The sequence below is a fragment of the Heterocephalus glaber genome, unplaced genomic scaffold (genome assembly GCF_053883595.1).
Source record: "Heterocephalus glaber isolate CG9 unplaced genomic scaffold, H.glaber_assembly_v1.0 deba00000281, whole genome shotgun sequence".
In the NCBI taxonomy this organism is placed as follows: Eukaryota; Metazoa; Chordata; class Mammalia; order Rodentia; family Bathyergidae; genus Heterocephalus; species Heterocephalus glaber.
Window position 1 is genome coordinate 6,581,349 of NW_028258139.1, and position 22,541 is coordinate 6,603,889.

General features: G+C 41.4%; 1 protein-coding gene across 1 annotated transcript in view; it reads left to right on the forward strand.

Moving 5' to 3' along the window:
- Clxn (calaxin) overlaps positions 1 to 22,541 on the forward strand; it is a 55,387-nt gene that overhangs the window by 27,278 nt on the left and 5,568 nt on the right. Inside the window, exon 7 of the transcript XR_015440704.1 lies at positions 5,187 to 5,298. The gene's annotated coding sequence lies outside the window, so the exon portion shown is untranslated. The remainder of the gene's footprint in view (positions 1 to 5,186; positions 5,299 to 22,541) is intronic.

A 22,541-nucleotide genomic window follows, 5' to 3' on the forward strand; every position in this document is an offset into this window, starting at 1 on the left:
TTGCTCCTCCCTCCTTTGAGTTCTGATGCCATCTTTGTTTTACCACCAATTTGGCACAATTTTCTGGGATCTTAGAGACTTCAGAGGGTGGCATTGACCAATTCCTCTATGCATATTCATATTTCAGCACTATCTAGCAGGCTGTCTTATTTGGAATAATGTCTGAATATATTTAACATTGTTTAATTAATGAAATGAACTCATTGATGTAAAGGAAACGTCTTCCAGGAAGCTGAAGGCCAGAGTTTCTAATAAACAAAGCAGTGATTTTTCAGAGTTGTTCCCGCCACCATAGAGTTGTTTCCCAACGGAGACTTGTTGTAAGGCCTCATCCTGAACCCAGCAGCTGACGAGGCTGGTTAAATCGTATCCAGGCCTTACCCCGGGTGACTGCAGGATTTTAATTTGTATGGCATTTTTATACTTTGCAGATCACTTTTATATCCATGACTTCATTTGATCTTTATAACAAGGCTGGAAGTAGATGAGGCAGATGTGGTGACTAACAGATGAAAAACGGAGGCCCAGCAAGGCCGGGAGACTCCAACTCCAAGGTCTGGCCCTGAGATTCCTCAGCACAGTAGAAGAAGAGTGTGTTGAGTGTCAAGTGAGAGGCTGTCTACAGTGTTTGAGAAGATAAAAGGCTGGTTGCCCTGGGGTTCACTCTGCTCTGCTAGGAGAGGCCTGACTTCATGAGGCCTGAGAAGGAGACTGGTCCATAGAGCTTCCCAAGTGTGGCAGGTCCTGGAGGGATGAAAGGGGCTTTAAATATGTGAGCTTCAGTAATTATGTTTGCTTTAATGGAGCAAGGCCTGCTTTTGTTGTGCTATGGTGCAAAGGCCTCATTATTCAAATGCAGCCATTAGTTCCCACACAGCAGAGATGACAGCAGATGTTACAAAGATACCATCTCCTGGCCACTTGCCCACCAGGCCCAGACCAAGGACACTTCAAACGCGAAGGCAGCTCCTGCCAGGAGTATCCACCACGTGTCCTGAGACATCAGAACCCAGAGCTGACCTGAGCCACCTGGAGCAAGAGGGGCTGACCTGGCAGCAAGGTCCCCCTGTCCCAGCCCCCAGTGAATGGGCCACACCTCGGGCTGGTTGGAACGGAGAGACCTCAACTGCTGGAGCCCTCTGTGTCCTGCCGCCTGTTTTCACAGAGGCCAGTGGCTCCCATCGGGGCACAGACACTGTCAGGAACCCGTTTCATACATGCAAGGCTGAAAGAAAACCATTCATGTCACTGGAGAACGAGACGTACCCAGAAACCTGTCCAACTTCTTGCTGCCACCACCAGGAAAAAAAAGTGACTTGCCGAATCTGTAGGTATACTGTTGCTCAAACTTGAGCACCATGAAGCAGGCACCGGCCTGCCTGCATTTTTCCTATCCCAGCCCTTCTATGAGTAACTGTTAGGCAAACACAAAGGGCTTCAAAAAGTTCAAAGAATTAAAAAAAACTAAGTGGCTCCATCATTATCACCACCAAACTGCTCCATATTTAAGCTTCTGTAAACTAAAACAAACCCAAAAATGCTGAGAGGGAAGCAGGGGACAGGGGTTGTTTTTTTCTCTGCACCGACCACAGCGACGAGATTTCCTGGAAGTGGGTTTTCTTGAGGCTTTCTTATTTATTGCTTATTCCCTATTCATGTGCGCGCACACACGCACACACACACACACACACACACACACACACACCCCACCTGTCTAATGCACAACCTGCCTGCAAACTAGAGAACTGGAATTAGGAGAGCTCTCCAGAAACACTTCTCTTAACAAATGTTTCTGGCTTCTTGTCTTGCGTGCAATTTCCCTCTGGCTTCTCTCACTTTTACTTAATGATAGAAGGTCTGTCTCCCATTTAAAAAGGCAGGGTGGAGAGGTCTCCATTTACAAGAAAAATGTTGAGGGACTGATAGTGTAGCTCAGTGGTACAGCACCAGCTTACTATGCGTGAGGCCCTAGGTTTGATCCTCAGCACTCTCAACTTTGGCACAACACAGTTCCAGAGAGGGGGCCTGAAGTATAGGAAGGGGGGAGGAGAAAGAGAGAGAATATAAGGGGGGAAAGAAGATCATCACAATAATGAAGGGCGCTATGCCCCATTCCTGCCAGCAGGGACTTCCTGTGAACACTACTGCTCTGCCATCCACAGGTGTGTGAGCAGGTAGGAGAAAGTGGAAGGCTGTTCAGGTCCTAGAAGGTATTCTCCACCCAGTGTGCTGACAAATCTGATGGGGTGAGGGACTGCCCAGCTCAGGGCCTACTTTTCTTCCATGGGAAGATGTAAAAGAAAAACTAGGAAGGGATTAAGTCCCAGGGCTTGCTTCTTAGCACAGGAAGAGCACAGGCACTTTAGAAAGACCCACATAAATGAACGGAGCTCTGAAAATAGGTCAAAAGAAAAGGGACACACAGTAAAACTGCAATTTTTAAAAAATAGTCAAAATATTAAGAATGAGAAGTAGTAGTGAGCACCCTAAATGGTGAGCTTTGTACCCGCTGAAATACAGGAAGGTGAACTGTCACCCTTTACTAAGAATAGAATGTCACAGGTCTGAAAAAGATGGGAAAATAGCACGTAAATCTATATTTTATTGCCAAAACAAGGGAACATCAAGAAGTCATCAAATGCCATCCTTACAGGTCAGGTTAAAGGAGACAGTGTTGACGTCGTATGTCAGAGGCCCCTCCTGGAGCTGGAGCATGGGTCCCAGTGACTCCCAGGCCTGTGGCTAGCTGGCTGGTGTAGGACAGTAACCAGAGTTGGGTTCCACGCTTCTCTTTGTTTTGGAGATGAAGATTCGAGGGCTGAACTATGATTCGCCCATCTAATCAGCAGCACACAGGACTCCTGACCCACGCTCACTGCTGCAAAGCCAACACTCTCTGCCTCTCACAGGCCAGTTCTGGGGAGGCCCAGCAGTCCAGGTGAGAGGGAAGATGGACTAGCAGAGCTAGTGGGTCTTGCCTGTGACCATGACCCTAGTTTATCTTGGAGCTGTTTTTCAGGGCCAAAGTCCACACCCACACTCCCATGAGGGCAGGGGACTCTTTTAGCAGAAAGAAATTTAGTCCTTACAAAATCTGGGGCCAGTCTGAAGCTGGAACAGGCCCTCTGTGGAGGAAGGGAGGGTGCCAGGCTGAGATGGTGTCCTGAGGTACTGGAGGTCAGTGACCTGAGGGGAAGGGGGACTTGGAGTCAATTCTGGAAAGACCCTGGCAGTTTTTCCAAATGACTGGGGATGTCTAAGGCATGTTTGGGGGACGGGGGGTCTCGGCCTTTTTTCTGCGTAGACTGCTTTGACTTTTATGAAGCCCATCAATTCTTTCGGAGAATAGTGTCGTGAATACACAAAATTAAGTGGGATGGAAGGAAAGCAGTTCTCCTGAAACAGGTTGTATCCATGTACTCCATGGTTAAAACTCTTTAGGGAACACAAGAGACCTACATTTAGGCACAGAATGTAAGTCAAGGAAGACAAAGGCATTCTGAGTTCTGGTTTTTTAGTCTCAGACCATTATTGGGCTTTGGACCCTGCTTGTGGTAAAGGCCACTTGGTTCACACAAATGTCCTATTCAAATCACCAAAGGCTCCTGAGCGATGACTGAACCACTTGGAGTTTGCATGATCCTGACAGGTCAAAGGGCAGGCTAAGAGATTAAAATGTGGTCTCCAAGTACAACAGTATTTCTGAAGAATCATATTTTTATAAATTATATCGAATAGTTTTTACTTATGAAGAACATCAACACATTGCTTTGTATTTTACGCCACTTTTTTAGAGAAATGCACACATCACAGATAAACCCAAGATAGTCCCACAAAGACAGATAAATGGAGGATATGGAGGGCTCAGCTTTAACGGTGGTGTATATATTCATCAAGGGTTTTTCCACTGCTTGCTGTTCACTTAGGTCTCCAGGCAAGCTAAGTGCTTTGAGCACTACTCCCGGCCCTGCCAGTGGGAATGACACTTCTAGGCAGAACCTCGGCTCACCTGCTCCTGTGGGGCTGCGTGTCTCTAACAGGCACCTGCACATTCGGCAATGCAGCCATTACCCTCAGAACTGTGTGGAGAAGCGAGTCCCAGCGTGTTGGAATTGCCTCCAGTAATCACAGACCCAGACATACGGCTCTGTAGAGGAGCCAAGGAGACAAGCAGCACCCACACCCTGGGCCTCAGACCAGCATTAGGACCTTGACATACAACCCTTCTCCACAGGGTCCTGAGCCACAGGGTCCCAGTCAGGCACCAGCCTAGAGAGGCAGTGCCAGAACCCTAACTTCTCACTCCCCATACTCTGTGGACAACAGACCCATCTGCTAGCACCACCCCCAACATGCCAAGATCAGAGAGGTGGGCTCTGGAGAGGTCTCTGGCTTCTTGTGGCTCTAAGCCCAGGGGACTGAGATTTCACACAGTGACTGCCCCGAGGCATCTCCCTCAAAGGAGCCTGTCTTTCACAGTGTTCAGCAATGCTTTCATCTTTTACATTCAGGCTGTTATCAGCAGCTCTGAGGGCACAAAGACTGATCTGCAAGGGGAGTGAACTTCCTCTCTCATGGCCTCTAGGGAAGACTTTCAGTCCCCTCTAGAGCCACAGCCTTCCCAGGACTTGGGACCCAACAGTGTTTCATCTTCAGAGTACACACAAGCTAGGGTAACTGCTCACAGATGGCAGCATCCGCTCTGGGCATAGCAGCTTAAGGAACTTTGCTCCTCCTGTATGTTCCAAAGAATTCTACCCTAAAGCAAGTGAAAAGTAAGATCTGCTTTAGGACCTGGTCAAAGCATGGGGGTTATACACACAAGTCCTGAGGCAGAAGTGGTAATGAAAAAATCTCAGGTAATAACATCTAAGCAATGTTTAAATATGAAATATATCACTTCTTCTCTTGGAAGCTATCAAATGGAAGTAATGGGAATTTGACAGATCCAAAGACAAGAGAATAAATTCCCCATCTCCAAAGAAATATGGTTTCTAAAGGAAAAAAAAGAATGATGAATTAAAGGAACCTAAGAGCAAATAAGTTCAGGGGGATATTTTTTGAGTCATGCATTTTATTTATTCGCAAAAATGCAAAAATGATATCCACCTGTTCAGGGGGAAGACAGATGTACAGAGAATAATGAAGTGTTCCTTTTCCTCCTGATTTTCACAATGCAAGAACAGGTAATCACCGTAGCCCTGACCCACAGCCAGAGTAGATGCTCACTTCCTGAAGCCGGCCCACAGAACTCTCAGCTTATCCAAGATGAACTCCGCACACCTGAAGCTCTTACAGGTAAGAGCTAAGGGCAGGTGAGCCCTTGATCAAACATCAGCTTTAAACCTTGGCAAAAGCCACTTGGCTTTTAAACATTATTTTATACTTCAAACCTCCCGTCTGATGCTTCCAAAGGACACAGTCAGAGCTCTTTGTGGTACATTTTATGGCGGAGCACTTTGCAAGACATTGGCAAGGAGGCCCTTTTCCTCTCCCAAAATACATGCCCCAAATCATGAGAGCCTGCTTGTTTGCCTGCCCTCTACAGCCCTGCAGAGCTCCAAGCTGTGCGTGGGCAGATCTCTCCTCCTCACTCTTCTTCTGCATGTATGAAGTATGTGTCCTCCTTACTCTATTGCAAAAATGAGGAAACTGAGGCCATCAGATGCTATAGCACAAGACCCGTCTCTCACCCAGGTCACACCTGAGCCAAGCATTTCAGACTCCTTAAAATCCATAGATGAATCTTAGCCCTCAAGTCTCCTAGTGGGGCTTGGTATGTTGATTTGGTCTATCTAATGTGAGCTATTATTTGTATCATACTTAATAATATTAGTATATTACTTCTTAAAAGCGTTTTCTCTGATGTTGTTTTTGTTCCCTAAAACACTATTTTCATACTCTTATGTTGCTTTTCATAGGAAGGCTTGCTTAATTTGTTTAGCCCAGATTTATATTAGGTAACTTCATTTTTATCTGACCCACATAAAAACCACAGCCATTGAATGGAATTTGTTGGCATGCGACGCGACAGCTGCCCTGTGCAAAGCATGTGGGGAGGCTGGGGTGGCCTGTGTGTGTCCCGGCCTTGTGTGTGACAACTTGTTTGGTTTACAGTGTGTTTTGTGCTAGTCTCAGAGGAAGGATTGTGAAAAGGTGATCAGAAAGGTCTTTCCAGAAGTCACTAGTGCTAAAAGGGAACCTGTTCGACGAAAGGTCCCCAGTTACCTGTGGGACAATGCTGGAGTATATATTCTCTCCGTACACAGATCAGTTAAAGAAAACGGCAGGATTCATGAGGGAAGAGTGGAACTGGGAACCTGGTTAGAGCAGGGAACAAAGGACCGGGCTCATCACAAGGACTGAAGGGGAGGGCTAACAGTGCCACCACGGAGGGCTGGGCAGCCTCCCATGTGGCCATTAACAGTGGTCACTGTACACAGGCCTGCTTTGGCTTTGAGGCCTGGGATCATGAAGCTGGAAGGGCGGCACCTCATCAGCAGAGAGGCTGTCCTGGGGTTCTGGCTCCTAGGATTCCTGCCAGCAGCATAACTGTGGAAGCCCTGAGCTTTCTATGCAGCCAGCAAAAAACCCACCCGCAATACCCTCAGCCCCGTGCCAGCCACAGCCCCCTGCTTCCTGCCCCACTGGTGAATGGAAATTAGCTTTCACAAGTACAGTTGGCTCACCAAAGGGAAAAAGTGTTTCAAGTTAGAGGGAAAATTATTTATTAATCTTGTCTTTAAAGGGATGTGTATTTACTTAAATATGATTTGAGAAGACACGCACAGAGACAGTGGCCGGACGAGTCGCCCAGCAGCCACGCCATGCACGAGCAGCTGCTCCACAGCAGCACAGGGCTCAAACCAGTCCTACCGTGGTGGTTCTGGGCTTGAAAAGTTTTCAGTTAGGCTGTGCAAGTCTGTGGGGCGTCTCTGTACCAGCAGACCGCTATCAGGGTTCATCCACTTTGCAAACTATTTATTCATTCGGTCTTCACTTCCTGTCACCTTAAACAATAAATATAGGTGTGCAGATCCACAGTGCCAGGCATCTGGAACATCTGGACACTGAACACTGGGCCATCCTAATTCACAGTTTACAACTAAGTACCAATTCACAGTTAAGTAGCAAGAGAGCAGAACTGAAAGAAATAGAAAACAGCCAGGCTTGGAGGCAAATGCCTAATAGTCCCTGGCTACTTGGGAGACAGAAGCAGGAGGATTGGGCGTTCTAGTCCAGCCTGGGCAAGGTATGAAGATCCTGACCCAAGGAGAAAAATATAAAAAGAAAGGAGCTCGGGATACACTTAGGTTTAATTCCCAGTACCACAAAAAACAAAAGTAGAAACCAAAACAATTTTATATTATTTTGTATAATAAGAGAATCTCCTAGAAAATTTCAAAGTAGCCTAAAGACCCAGAGTTTTCACACTTAGATAAAATTTTCTGTATTCTCTTTATATCTGCAATTACCCATTGACTGATAATTCTCAATAATCACTATGCACTAAATACTTGGTCTACATTTTCCTATTAACCTCATAATTGGTTTTACTTGGGTTAAGTGGTTTAAATCTGGCTCAGATATTATCATAATGATAGCGTCTAATAATTTGAGATACAAATTACCAACCATCCATAGATAGTAGATATATAGACAGCTGCAATTTTATAAGAAGATAGGGAATTCGGTCATCACATGAGTGAAATTTATAATCTATTTCCTGTAATTCACTTTCACTGTCAATACGCAACCCACAATATCTACTGTTAATGATTAGGTCAATGAATTATCTCATTATGGCTATGGAAATATCTATATTGATCCTTTCAATGAAAGTCACCAGATGCACTAAGGTAATTCCATAAAAGAAATGCAAGCAACTGATCTTCTTGCAAACCACTATACTTATGACCTGCAAATAAAATGTTACAATTTCTTAAATGTTTTTATAAGACTAGACTTATATTTCATTCTATTTTTTAAGCCACTCAGGCAATTTTTGAGTTACTCAACTAGGTAACTAGCAACATGAGTGGAAAATACATGTTTCGCAAAGAGCAAAATGTGCTGGAACCAGTTCATAATGGCTCACAAGAAACACCTATTGAACTTCCAGGAATTTTCTAAGTCATTTGTTAAACTCTACAGTTATTAAATATCAAATTATAGAAACTTATAACAACATTAAATGATGCTCAGTGTTGTCTCATTTGAAGCAGAAACTGTACATGGTAGAAGTGTTTATACCACAGAAATCACCAAATGTCACAAATCAGAGCTTTATTTATTGTTTTGTTGATCACCTAGACTGAAGAAAATGAAGAGAAAAATCTTTAAAATGCAAATTAAATGTAAAAATTTGTTGTGTGTTTAGCTATTACAATGTGAAACAGCTCAACAAATTGAGGAAATACCCTCTCAGTATTTAGAACTGATAATCCAATTTAACAAAGATTTACATCACTGAAGAGCAGACCCATCAAGTTTCAACATACATACATTCATTGCTTCATTTTTACCTGATTTGTTGGTAAGTTATGAAAATATCAACTAACAATATATCAGAATCACATGTGTATGTCAGCTGCAAGAATGAGTTCGATCCAGGTATGAGATTTCATCAAAAATCAAGGAAAGCATCAGTAAGAATCAAATGGAACTTAGGATGAGTAATGTCTATTTTAGGAATATTTGTAGACTGGGTACGATAATCTTCATTCAAGGATGACTGATAATAAAAAGTACACAGACACTTTTTTATCTTGAAGAGTTGATTATTACATATTTACCAGCACTCCACTTGCTAAAAGTCTTTATTAGTTTTTCTCTGTGTCTATGAAAGTTCTAGCCAACCTAAAAGAGATCTGTTTGCTTAAATATTTTAAGTAAGGGAGGTATTGTATGTGTATATGTGCTATAGAAGGAAAGAGCTCCAATTAAGAAATAAATTTTTTGATTATATTTATTAAACATGATATACCACGATTCAGGTACTCAAAAGTGATTTAGATATTACCACCCCAGTATTCTTGATCATTAAAATTCTGTCCACATATGTTATTTAAGTTAGTTTTCATCCTCAGTTTTGCTTTCAGGGGCTTCAGTTACCTAAGGTTAACTATAGTCCAAGAATACCCAATAGAAAATTCCAGAAATAAACCATAAGTTTTGAATTGCATGACATTCAGAGTAATGTGATGGAATCTTGCATCACGCCCTCTACCCAGGATGTGAGTCACCCCTTTGTCCTGCATATCCATGCTGTAAATACTCCCCACTTGCTAGTCACTTAGTAGCTCTCTTGGTTTTCAGATCAACTGTCTCTGTGTCACTGTGCCTGCATTCAGGTAACTCTTATCTTACATAATAATGGCCCCACAGTGCAAAAGTAGTGATGCTAGAATTTCAGATATGCCAAACAGAAGCTGAAGTGTTCCCTTTAAGTGAAAAAGTGAACGTGCAACAAGATATTTTGATAAAGAACACATTCATATAATGTTTGCTGTAGCATCTTGTTACAAATTGCTCTATTTTATTATTATTTGCTGTTGTTAATCTCTTACTATCCCTTATTTACAAACTAATTTATCTAGATAAATAACTCCACCACAGAGTTGAGTATTGTTATGCTTTCAGCATCCACTGAGGATCTCCCTCATACAAGGCAGGGCGGGGGACCTACTGTATATTTTTATCTAAAACTTTAACACTGTTATATACCTCATTACTTCAATTATTATTTAAATAAGAATTTTTCTCCTAAAATTTGACTTCTATTTTGAAGAACTTGCATATATAAACATACAGAGACACATGGACACACACTATTTCCTCATAATAGAGACAGCAGGAACATCCTAAGTTGTTAACATGCTAAGTCTACCAGAAGCTCAGACTAGAGACCCAGCTCACTGGGCGGAGAAGGGTGCACCCTCCCAGTCCTGGCTCCAGCACCAGTTCAGCACCAATCCAGCTCAAGAAATCTCAAAACCATGCTCCAAGAACAGAGAGACAAAGCTGAAGTGAAAGAGATCCTGAAGGTGAGGACCTGCCAAATTGAGATGAAATTTAAATGATGCCAAGTGAGCAAGGCACACCTTAAAAGTTGTTCAAGAACTACCCAGAAGCCAGAAGTGGTAACTGAAGGGAAATAAGGAGAAGCACTTCTGGAGAGCAAGTATCACAGAATCAAATTTTATGAGCATAAAATTATATACCTGGGATTTTGTTTTTTTATGTTCCAATGAGAAAAGTGTTTGGTTATAGGAAGATCTAATGTCATGGAGTAAGAGAATGAATAAATGATTTGCTGAGCCCGCTCCCAAGGTAGGCATAAAGCTCGAAAACTGTATGTTTGGAGAATATGTAGAATAAAAATTTTCTTATGACACTGAATTTAAGTCACCAAGGCCTGTGCCAGCCCTCCAAGCAGGGGTAGACAAACTTCAGCCTTGGCTCCCAGTCCAGTCCACCTGTGTTTCTGTAAACTGGGTATCACTGGAACACAGCCATGCCCATGCGTTCATGGTGTATTTGCACTGCAACCACAGAGTTGAATAGTTGTGACAGAGACTGCGTGGCCTGTAGAGACTAAATATTTACTCTCTGGCCCTTTGGGGAAAAAGCTTGCTGGTCCCTGCTTTGAAGGAATTAATGCAATGGTCAGGATTCTTCTGGTGCTCCTCTCTTTCACATGGCTCCACAGGAACAGAGTGACTGACTCACTTGCTCAAATAACATTTACTCAATATTTACTCTATGTCATTGGAAAGAAGTAAGTTGTCACCCTTTCACCCACCTGCTCAGTTCATTTTGAACAGAAAGATACATAGCTGTCTATAATAATAGACGTTCCATGACTAGAACAGGATAAGGCTATACATTTTTTTGCATTAAATTCTTTCATTGGTACATTGTAGGTATACAACACAATTACATTTCTCATTGGGAATTGTACCTTTACATAATGCATCTTGGTTCTTATTTTTTCCCCATTCCTAGCCCTCCCTTCACCCCCTCCACCCTTCCCTATTTACAAAGACTTTATTTCCATTTTCTCCATTTCTCATTTTTTCCTTTCCATTCTTTCTTTTCCCCTGCCCCTCCCACTACCCCTACCCCTTTAGACCTTTTCTTCCCATTTTACATTATCAATTATTCATTCTAATAATTGGTACATTTTAGGTATACAATAGAATGACATTCATCATTGGAAATTTGCACCTTTACATAGTCTCTCTTGGTTCTTGTTTTTCACCCTTACCCAGCCCTCTCTTCAACCCTTCCATTCCTCCCTGTTTACAAAGATTTTGTTCCTATTTTTCCATTTTCTCATATTAATCCCATTCCCTTCTATCCTTTCCCCTAGCCCTCCCACTTCCTTCCCCTTTGCCCCTTTTCTTCCTATTTCACATTACCTATTATACATTTAGTCCTTATTTACACTTTCAGTTTCTCACACCAGAGAAACTATTTGGAATTTATTCATGTGTGTCCTATTTATTTCACTTAAGAGTATCACCTCAATGTGCATCCACTTAGCTATAAATGTCTCTAATTTTTCATTTTTGATGGATGAGTAGTACTCCATTTTATTAAAAAAAAACCACATTTTCTTGATCCAGTCTCCAGTTGATGGGCATTTGGGCTGCTTCCAAGTTTTAGCTATCACAAACTGTGCTGCTATGAACATGGGTACACATATATCACTGTGGTATGATTCTTTTAATTCTTTGGGGAAGATCCCCAGCAGTGGAATAGCAGGGTCAAATGGGACTTCCAGTCCTAGTTCTTTGAGGTATCTCCATACTGATTTCCACAGTGGTTGCTCCAGTCTACACTCCCACCAGATCCCCAACCTGCAACTATACTACAAAGCTACTGTGATAAAAACAGCATGGTACTGGCAAAGAAACAGACTTGAGGACCAGTGGAACAGATTAGAAGATGCAGAAACAACGCCAGACACACTCATCCATCTCATCTTCAACAAAGGAGCCAAACACCCTCACTGGAGGAAAGATAGCCTCTTTAATAAATGGTGCTGGAAAAATTGGGCTTCAACTTGCCAAAGATTAAAACTAGGCCTATATCTCTCACCATGCACTAAACTAAAATCAAAATGGATTAAAGATCTAAATATTAAAACAGAAACTCTGAACCAGTTGGAACAGAGGTTAGGTAGAACCCTTGAAGACATCGGTGTAGGAAAAGATTTTATGAACAAAACCTCAGTTGCCCATGAACTAGCACAAACAATCAACAAGTGGGATCTCTTCTTATTAAAAGCCTTCTGCACAGCAAGAGAAACCACCAGCAGTGTGAAGAGACAACCCACAATGTGGGAAAAAATCTTCACCTGCTCTTCCTCAGACAAAGGTCTACTATCTCGAATGTATAAAGAACTTAAAAAGATCAGACCTCCCAAATTTAAAGAGCCAATCCAAAAATGGGCAGCTGAAATGAACAGACATTTCTCAGACAGGGAAGTAGAAATAGCAAATAAATACATGAAAAAATGTTCAACATCACTGGTCATTCGAGAGATGCAAATGAAAACAACGCTGAGATTCCACCTCACTCCAGAAAGAATGGCTGCTATCATGAAATCCACCAATAACAAATGCTGGCGGGGCTGTGGGGATAAGGCTACAAATTTGAAGAAAGCACTCACTTTTAGCTGGGGTCACCTGGAAGCAGACAGTTACCCTCGTCTCTCTGATTCTCAGAACAGGGGTGAAGGACGAAAGATGACCCCAGTAGGTTTCTGCAGGGTGGGGGTGGTAAGGGTCCCAGCTCAGGCGACAGCATGTCTGGTTTCTCATTTTGACCGGTGACCTCTGTCCTTAAACACCCACCCTGTGTAGGAGGGGCAAGTAGCACCCTGTACTTCAGGGCACACCAGGCTCTGTGCTAAACCCTAAAGGAGCATCAGTTCATGTGATCTTTGCCGTAACTACAAAGCAGGTCTGGTTGCTTTTTCACAGTTCTGTGGGAGATGAAGGCCAGCAGCCTGTGAAGGTCTCCTGCATGCCCTGGTTACAGGTGGTGAGCAGCAGCTGAGTCAGTCTGACTTCAGAGGCAACCTGCCAAAAATCTTGCTGGAGACTGCAGCCTCCAGGAGGAGGAAAGAGACTCCGGGAGGGGGAGTAGGGAGTGGTAGGTGCAGTCAAAAGTAGCACAGTGGAGGAGTGTGGTCAACAGACCCTGCATGTGACCGCCTTGGCATTACTTGTGACCTCAGGCACAGGAAAAGGCCACTCCCCTCCGTCTGCCCTCTATCCCATGACACTGACTTCACCCAGGTGGCTTTGGAGAGGAGCCCTTCCTGGACTCTGTTTGCCTTCTTCGTATCAAGGTCAGCCTAAAAGGGCTAAGGGGCCATAAATAGGCAGCCTGCAAATTAACTCTTTACATTCAGATTACAACTGAAAAAGGAGATCATTCAAAGTCATTCAATTTCTGTATTCATAAGGCCAATCTAAATTTATTTAGAATTTCTGTTTCTTAATTAGAGAATCACATTGGCCAAGCTTCAAGTCAACTCCATCAATTTATTAATTGCTCAACCTTGAGCAGGTGGCATGTAACCTCTCAGGACCTTTGCTTCTTAATCTGCACCATAGGAATAGCAAGACCCAATTCCCAAGGTGGGAGGGATAATGCAATGAGATCATGCTTGCAAAGCAGCCTGGTGTGGTGGTTGGTGTCAAACAGGCTAGCAGTAATGCTGTTGTTCCTGTCACTCATATGGTTAGGAATGATGGCACTACTAGTATTGAGGTTATTAAAGGTCTGACCCTATGCTAAGAAATCAGGAGAGAACATGAGTGTGTACAGCTTTTCCCTGCAGAGAGAACATGCAGGTATGCACAGCCATGGGCCGCAGGCGGCAGACCCAGACAGTTAAGTCTCACCTGGCTCTACTGTTATCACTCTCTGCTCCTGGTCCTTGGTGTTTCTGCCCTGCTCACCATGCCAAAAGCAGAGCTTCTCCACCAGGCAGAGGCCACACATGAGATCAAGTGTGCCTCCCACCAACACCCTGCCACTATTCACTTCTCCTGCATTTGCCCAGACATTCTGAAGGACGATACTACCTGAACAGGTTGCTCCCTCCCAAGCCCATGATTTAACAAGGAGTGCTGACATTTTAACCAGGGATATGCCAGATGAGTGGATTCCCAATAAGGTGTTTAGATTCTGGGGGCCAAGAGGGCAGGTTTCGTGGTCACCTCCTTCATGTGGATTTCCCAAGTAGATAAAGTCTCAAGTCCAACAGAGAGTTTCTGACAGTGAATCCAAAGAGTTTATGTTCATTTCACTCCAGCCAGCACTTTACTCTAATAAATCACTTTCCTTGTAGCTCAGTCACCCAGAAATGTTAACTGTTAAATAACTCAGTACATTTGTGCTGCTTCCATTTGTTTATGATGTATAAAAGGGAAGGATGCTATTATTTATCACAAGAAATTCCCAAGAGCAAATTCTAGGGATTTCTTGAAGCCACCCAGAGGAAAAGTGCTGTTTAAATAAAACATAATTACACTTCTGATGAAGATGAATGTTTTGTGCATGTCTTACATGCCCATTTGTGGCAACTGCAAACACAACTTCCAAAAGAGGCAAATGAAAAAATAGGATTCTTATTTTCTGTATTCATATAAGCCCATCCAGGAAAAGAATATGGTTCAGTAAAGGGGAAGAAACCAAACAACCTGTAACCAGCAGCATACATAAACCATGTTTCACCAGTGGTGTTCTGGTGAATGTGTGACAGTAAGTGACTGAGAGATAAGGCAGAGTGAAGTCATTGTTGATTGTGTTTGCCCATTGCTGGGAACACTCACCAGGACTGATGTCACTCCTGATGTTGTTGAGAGAAGAACCAATTCTGCTCTAGAGAACTTGTGCTAGAGGCTCCACAAACCACTAAAACTCTAAGCTCTTTCCACTCTAGGCCCAGCAACATGGCAGGATGTGAAAATCCTGGAGTAGGAACCAAGAGGAATGGCTAATGGCCCAGTCCCAGAGAGCTGGGAAACCATTTGGGCCACTTATTCCTGGAAACTAAGTGTCCTATACCTCCCTAAGATTGTTGTGAACATGAAAATAAGTTATTGAAGCAATTTCACTTCTAAAGTTCTGTACTGTTAGGTGTTTGTGTTGTCATTATGTATTAGTCAGCTTTCCCTCATTATAATGAAATACCTGAGGCAACTAACTTATAAAGAGAAAAGGTTAATCTTAGCTCATAGTTTTGGAGGTTCCAGTGTAGGATCAGGCCTGTGAAGGGCATGCCAGATGGTAATGGTGGAGAATGAGGGATGGAGCAAACTGTTTACCTCATGGTCAGGAACCAACACAGAGAAAGAAGAAGGGTCTAGGATCCTATTATCCCCTTGAAGGGCACACCCCAAATGAACCCAAAACTTCCCACTAGAGCGCATATCCTAAGACTCCTCCACCTCTCATTGAGATGCCCTGGGCCTATGTCTTTAGTACATGGATCTTTGCAGGTCACTCAAGACCCAAACTAAACCACAGTGCCAAGGCATTCTGCATGTGACATGGAAATTACTGTGTACAGCATGATTAGGCTGCACGGGAATCTGTAACTGCCAAGTGACCACACCTAGTTGGTACTATCATTCGGTTCACTATAAAATTTGATATCACTCAGTCTAATTAATCAGGTGCCGCATAATATTTGGACCAATGACGGATCGCATGTGTGACAGTCATCCCATAAGATTATGGTAGAGCTTAAAAGTTGCCACAGCCTTGTATCTTCACTGTGCCTTCTCTATGTTCAGATATATTTCGATATTCAAACACCATTGTTGCATTCAGCATTCAGTAGAGTAATGTGCTACACAGTTTTGTAGCTTAGGAGTAGTAAGCTGCACCATGTGATGGAGGTGGGCAGCAAGAGACACCATCTAGATTTGTATAAGTATACTCTAAGATGTTCACAGGACAGTGAAGTCACCTAACAGTGTATTTCTCAGAATTTATGTCAGTTGTTAAGAGACACGCTCTTATGAAAAAATTCTCAAGCACTTTAGTTATCCTGAGAACCCCAAAACAGTTTGAAATAATAGCCCTACACTGCCACATGGAGAAGAAATCTTGATGCCCAACTGCATTAACACTGTTAGAATAAAAGAGAGCACTCCATAAAAGATTGAGCTAGAGCAGTATACAGCAGACCACTATTACCCTTCTCCTTGAGGATTTCAATTTTGAGAAGAGCACACTATATGAAAACTTGAACTCCAGATTCCATTAATTCACTTCAATTAAGATCTTAAAAATATCTAGTAATTGAACCAGAATTTCTGGTTACAAGATCTTGTTCATCTTCTCCATAATTTGTCTACATGAGAAATGGGTTAATGTTTTTGACATACACTTACATTTCATGAGAAAGTAGTCTTGTTTTGTAAATGAGAGGCTTTTACCTTCTTTTCTACATGGAAATAATTCATGATTGACATTTATTTGCTTGGTGAAAATGCTGAAATCTGAATTGGCACCTATGAAACACAATCACCTTAGGAAGGTAACTAAGCATCAATAAGTGAAAGCATGCTAGGGTTGTATTTTTTGCTCTTTTGGTGCTGAGATTTGAACCCAGGGCTTCACACGTCCTGCACTTCTGTCCCTAAGATTTTTAGTTTTCAATATGAAATTTCTCCTGTGGTTTGAATTTGGAGATTAAGAAAACTTTTAAATTCTCTTTGAAATATTCCTCAAAATTGTTTGTGGTTGTTGAGGCAAAATACACATTTAGTTTAAATATCAATCACTACTGTAAGATGACCCTTTCCCCAGGTCTAGGTGTGAGTGGTAATTGGTTTAAATTGATGATAATTGTAATATTGTTCTTGGTAGGTTTACCTAGGCCAACATTTCTGGACAAAGTAGAACTTCAGAGTGGGGAACTTCCAAGAAAGGATGTCCTATTCCTAGGAAGGAGACCTTGGCATGCATGGCCCATCTCCTGCCTTTGGACATTCCCAGTCTAGCTAGATCCAGTACCTGGAAGAGCTGCCCTGTCTTGTTCTCAGAGCTGAGAGTGGAATGATACAGCCGCCAGAGAGGGTGGAGGGGAAATAAACTCATGGATGTTGGATCAGCTATCCTGACATCTGTCTTATTTCTGGACTTATTTTTCTGATATCATGCATGTCTTTATTGTTAGACTTCTCTCTTATTTGCAGCAGGTAAATCTTTATTAATTTTTGTCCATATGTGAAAAACACCCAAAGATATTAAAAGCAGTGGTCCAATCTCATCTAAAAACCTATATTGCACCTTATTAGTACAAGTGTACAATAATAATGATGGAATTCCTCGTGGGGAGTTGGTGCATGCACATAACACATCTTAGTTCTTTCTTTCATTCCCTTCCCTCCCCTCTTTCTGCTTCCCTCCATCTCTTTGTCCCCTTTTCGTTTGCGAAAGCTCCATTTCCCTGTTTCCTACTATCTTTTATTGTATCTTGTAATTTATTTATATTATAGGTTTCCTGTGTTGCATCTTAAATAATTTCTTGGGAGACAAAATGCTTTTGTTACATGCAGCATAAAAGTGAAGTCCCAGCTCTCAAACACTGAGAACGAATTCAACCGCAGTTCAGGGACAGTGTAGCTGATGACAGAGATGCCTGAGAACCTTTGAGCATGCTACAAAAACTAACTACCCTCTCATGTGATTGAGAACTGTTCTAAACTGAATGGGTCTCCACCCCTTGTTTCTCTTTAATGCTATCTAAATGTATTTCTCTTAAGTGAAACTCTCAATAAGGAATGGGAAAATGAGGTCAAGAAATTGGTACCATTTAAAATGTCTGCTACAGATGTGGACTAACCTCACCAGGAGGAACTCTCCAAATAAAAATCCACCAATAAAATGACTTTGAGGCTCACCATTATGTTTAATGATAATATCTGCTGAGGATGACTTCATGTAGCTCATAAATTCAATTAATTATATTATTCTACTTCTAAAATACAATGCAGTTGACGAGTATGTAAGCTCTGATATCTTACCAAGAGGAGAGAAATTCAAAGTTTCAAGCAAAAACAAAAACTATGTTTTTCTTTAATAATAAAGAAATATAAGGTCAAAATGGATTCAAATAAATGCACTCACACTCATCCATTAATAGAATAAAATGTTGAAGAATATGGTTTTAAAAGGTAGTGATACAGGATAGAAGAAAAACATTCACATGTTCCAGAGATGCAGGGGAAATTGAACTCAGTTCATCCACATAAAACATGACCCTGTGAGTATTGCCAAGGTCAATGAGACCCAGCACAATCAACTTGATCTAAAATTGAGTTTCTTCCTTTTTCTTAATTGCCCTAGTTCCTCCCTTTCTTGTATATCTGCCACTTTTTTTATTCACCTACCATCCCTCCAACTTCACCTCCGTAGCACATAGTTCATAATTGTCCCAGAAGATAAACACCATGTATAGAGAAAAATAGAGGAGAGATAGTAGGAACATGATCAGCAGTCCCTGTTTTCTGGACTAGATGTTTTCTGAATTCTTCATCCTTCGTGAGACCTCACAATCATTGTTCCTTAATGGCTTCACTTTCAGGGGTACTGGGATGGAGCAGATGCGTTTTCGTTCAAATCATGACTCATTTTGTTACAAATGAGTCAAATGTTCCCACACCACCCCGTGTCTTTCCATATTTCTCTTTCTCCGCAAATCTTTTATAAGCTGTCATCTTCCCACAGGTGAGATACTCACACTAGAGAGTTCAATGACAGGTTACAGAATATAAGGTTTGAACTATATTCACATTTGTCTGCTCAGGGATGAGAAAGTGAAAACCTGTCTTTCAATGAATTAATAGATTTTTAAATCTACTGACAAATATTAAGGTAGTGTAACCTCAAAATCATCTCCTGAAACAATAATGATTGTTCCCTGGATATGCAATCCTGACAATACTTTACAATTTTCAGAAATAATAATGATTTTTTTTAATCTTATATTGTCATGGAAACAGGAACAGGCTAATAAGAGGTTCTTTTAAAATAGAGCAGAATTTCAAATAAAAAACAAATGAGCACAAATTTTAGTTTCTGATTCCAAAATTACAAAAGAAATATTTGTAGAAAGATAAAGCAGCATTAGTTCAGAACTACTAGGAAAAAAGTGTTAGGGTTCAAGTCGAATGAGTATCCTCGGCTACACTCCCATTTATGTCCCTTATCCCTTCGTTTATAATCTTTTGAAAAACATTTTATTTTTTTCCTGAAAACTTTCCATGCTATGATTTTTTTCTTTCTCCAGGGGTCACTTCTTTACATTTTGGAAAAATCTTTGTAACATCTGTTCAAGGGCTTTGGCTTTTAAAGAAGCATGAAGTGGAGGAAGCACAAAATAATACACTTTTGACTAAAATATATCCATTCATTTCAACTTCAGATCACTAATTAATAAAGAAAATGGCTTAATTTTTTCATAGAGCTCAAAAAGAAAGATAAATTTACAAAATAATTTATTCTAAAAATATTTGCATTAAACAATGAGCTTTCTTCCAAATATATTCTACTCTTTATAAATCTCTCCCCAGAACATCGGCGGGGTGTTTTTTCCCATTTCTTTAGTTTAAGACAGTGTATTAATTCCCTGAGAATGAATACTGAGAGACAGCTGTATAGTCCCTATTTAACATTAGGCCATGTACTCAGAGTACCGCCTTGGATTTTTATATATTTTATTCCTCTGAGGACTCAAATTTTATTCACAAATATAACCACCTTTCCTAAATTAGGTCCACCTCCCTAATATAATCCGGTACAATTAGAGAAGCGGCTTTACTGTGAACTTAGGAAACCTGTGGAGATAAAAGATTTTGTCTCTCAGTTGCTGCCTTGGTTCTGCATTCACTGGGTTCCATTTGGCTCATGTTTCCTTCTAGAACCTTCTAGAATCAGGAGACTATTGACCTTCCATTAAGGCCACCTGCTTTTTTTCACATCTCATAACTGGGGAAGGAGGGAGTTGCTGAGGCCATTTGGTTTGCCTACTGGCTTTATACCAGATGTCACTGCCAGGGCTGTTAAGAGAGCTCCGTTCTGTGGGGCCAAGGGTGCAGCTCAGTAACGGGGTGCTTGCTCAGCATGTAAGAAGCCCTAATTTTGGTCACAAGGATGGTAGAAGAGAAAAGAGAATTCAATTGTGTGACTTCCAGATGATATCCATCTCCTGAAGACTCTGAGTTTTTCCCAACAATTTTCAATAAATATGAACATTAATTTAAATTCTGAGCTCTTTATATGCTTATGATTGTAATCAACTCTACATTTCCCATTAGAGAGTTAATCCATTGAGCCCATTGTTTGGTGAAGTCCTGGCAGAAATTATTTGCTAAGAATGCTAAAGTACACATGAGAAAGAACCTCAGGTCTTAGAACAACCATTCAGGAAGGAGAAGAGCCAACCAATCCCAGAGCTAGCAACACACAATACTCCCAGTGATCTGTGTCACTGCAGCTGCCATTGTGTCCGAGGGGAAAGCACAAAGCGCTAGAGCTCACAAAAGGGAACACCGATCCAAAATTGAAGGGTCAAGAAAGGCCCACAAGAAATTGCTCCCGGGGCTGATGTGATGAACAGACAGGGGGCTACTCAAGCAGAAGCAACCTGATCTTCATGCAGCAACACAAAAGTCTAACTGGGACACCAGTCACCTCTTCCCAACACAACATGCAAAAACGCATCACCTACAGCCTGCTTTCCTTCCTTCAGTTTGACTTTACTTCTGTAAGAGATCTCACTTCCCTCCCTTCGTGGAACAAATTTTTCCCTTTGTACCAAAAAAAATCCCCTCCTTGCCGCAAAAGCCCAGTGTTTACATAACCGGTATAATTTCTTTTCATTGGTAATTTTTGGCCCTGGGGTTATATTTCTTATACTCACAATGTTTTGCATGTGACATTTTAAACCTTACTTAGCCTTTTGCTTCCACAGCTACATTAATATAGTAGGAGGCTTAACAGACAATCCAGGCAGACATGCCTGCAAATTCACTGCCAGTGCCACAAAAATGTGAATTGTTTTCCTCTACATATGGGGATTTAGGGTTATTGCAGAGTTTCAGATTTTTATGAGCACTTAAAATTTTGGATCTGATTGCAATCTGGGCTCGCATTAACTCATTTCAAATAATTGAAATATCCTTCTTCTAGCTAAAATAAAAAAGTTACCAAATCAGAACTATGAAGACCAAGAGCATAGAGGAAGCATACATTTTTGGACAATCTTAAGAAATATCATGACGTTACCATGGAAAACTAAGTAATCAAAATAAACATACATAAGTAGGTTCCAAATAACCTGAGAAGGTTGCACAATTCAGTAGACCAAAGGGCTACTTCTATGCACATGTATCCTGCTATCTGGAAGAACCAATGGTTTTAGAAGCCATGAAACCTACACCTGGGAACTCAGCACTAGAGATGTGGTACTGACCAAGGGTAGTTTTCAGAGTATGTGAATGTGTACACACATGCATATCAAATTTCTACAAGGTCCTTATGTTTATTTTTCCCAGTAGGGCTTCTAATTTGGAACTTAACAATGATAGTGATTGTGCATGGCTCATTCCAGATCTCCCTGTGCACCCACCTTCTGGCGTCACAACTTCTGTGCACCAGACTTCTGGCACCCAATTTTAGGGCCATGGCCCCTGTACGTTGGGACATTGTTTTATTCTCTCTACATGCTTATTTTAGAAAAGCTAAGTAATTTGATGCTCAGATTCTCTACACCATGAAAAGGCATATGTGGAAGAAGCAGGAAATCTGTTTTAAAAAACAGAATTTTAATTTTATTCACATTAAGAATATCTGAACTTACATTGATTAATAAATTATAAGGTGTAAAATATCATACATATCAAATATAATCTTGTAAGCCCTGTTTTAACTTCGACTTAAAGACTACTTTTCTTTGGCTTTGATCTGTTTCTTCACCCTCTACTAAGCATACTTCTTTATGACACACTTTCAAGTCCTCATAGCAGATGAATTCTAACCTCTTCAATAGAATGATCAGTACCTAGCACATTTTCGCCAAATCGTAAATTATTTATATCTTCAAATTCTCTGTTGGATTTATATTAACATTTAAATTATAAAAAAGCCAAGCCTAAGTTGACCATACTTTCTAAACATTCAAGAAAAAGACAAAAATGGAAGCAGGTGACAACCATGTCTTCGTCATAAATATCAGGGAGCCTAGACTGCTAGACTCTGGCAAGAACCTGGGAATGAACTCCTCATTGGTCCAGGTCCTTCTAGACTGAAGTAGAATCTGAAGAGAGAAGGGGATTTATGGGTTATTTCCTATGAAGGGATTTAGGACTCTTGCAAGATTTTCTAAAAACTTTGAAGGATAAAAGACGCATGAATCCAGCACTTGGGCCACAAGTAGCAATTTTGATGAATAGCTTTCATAGATTTTTCTACCAGGCTTTAGTTATGCACATTAAGTGACAGAA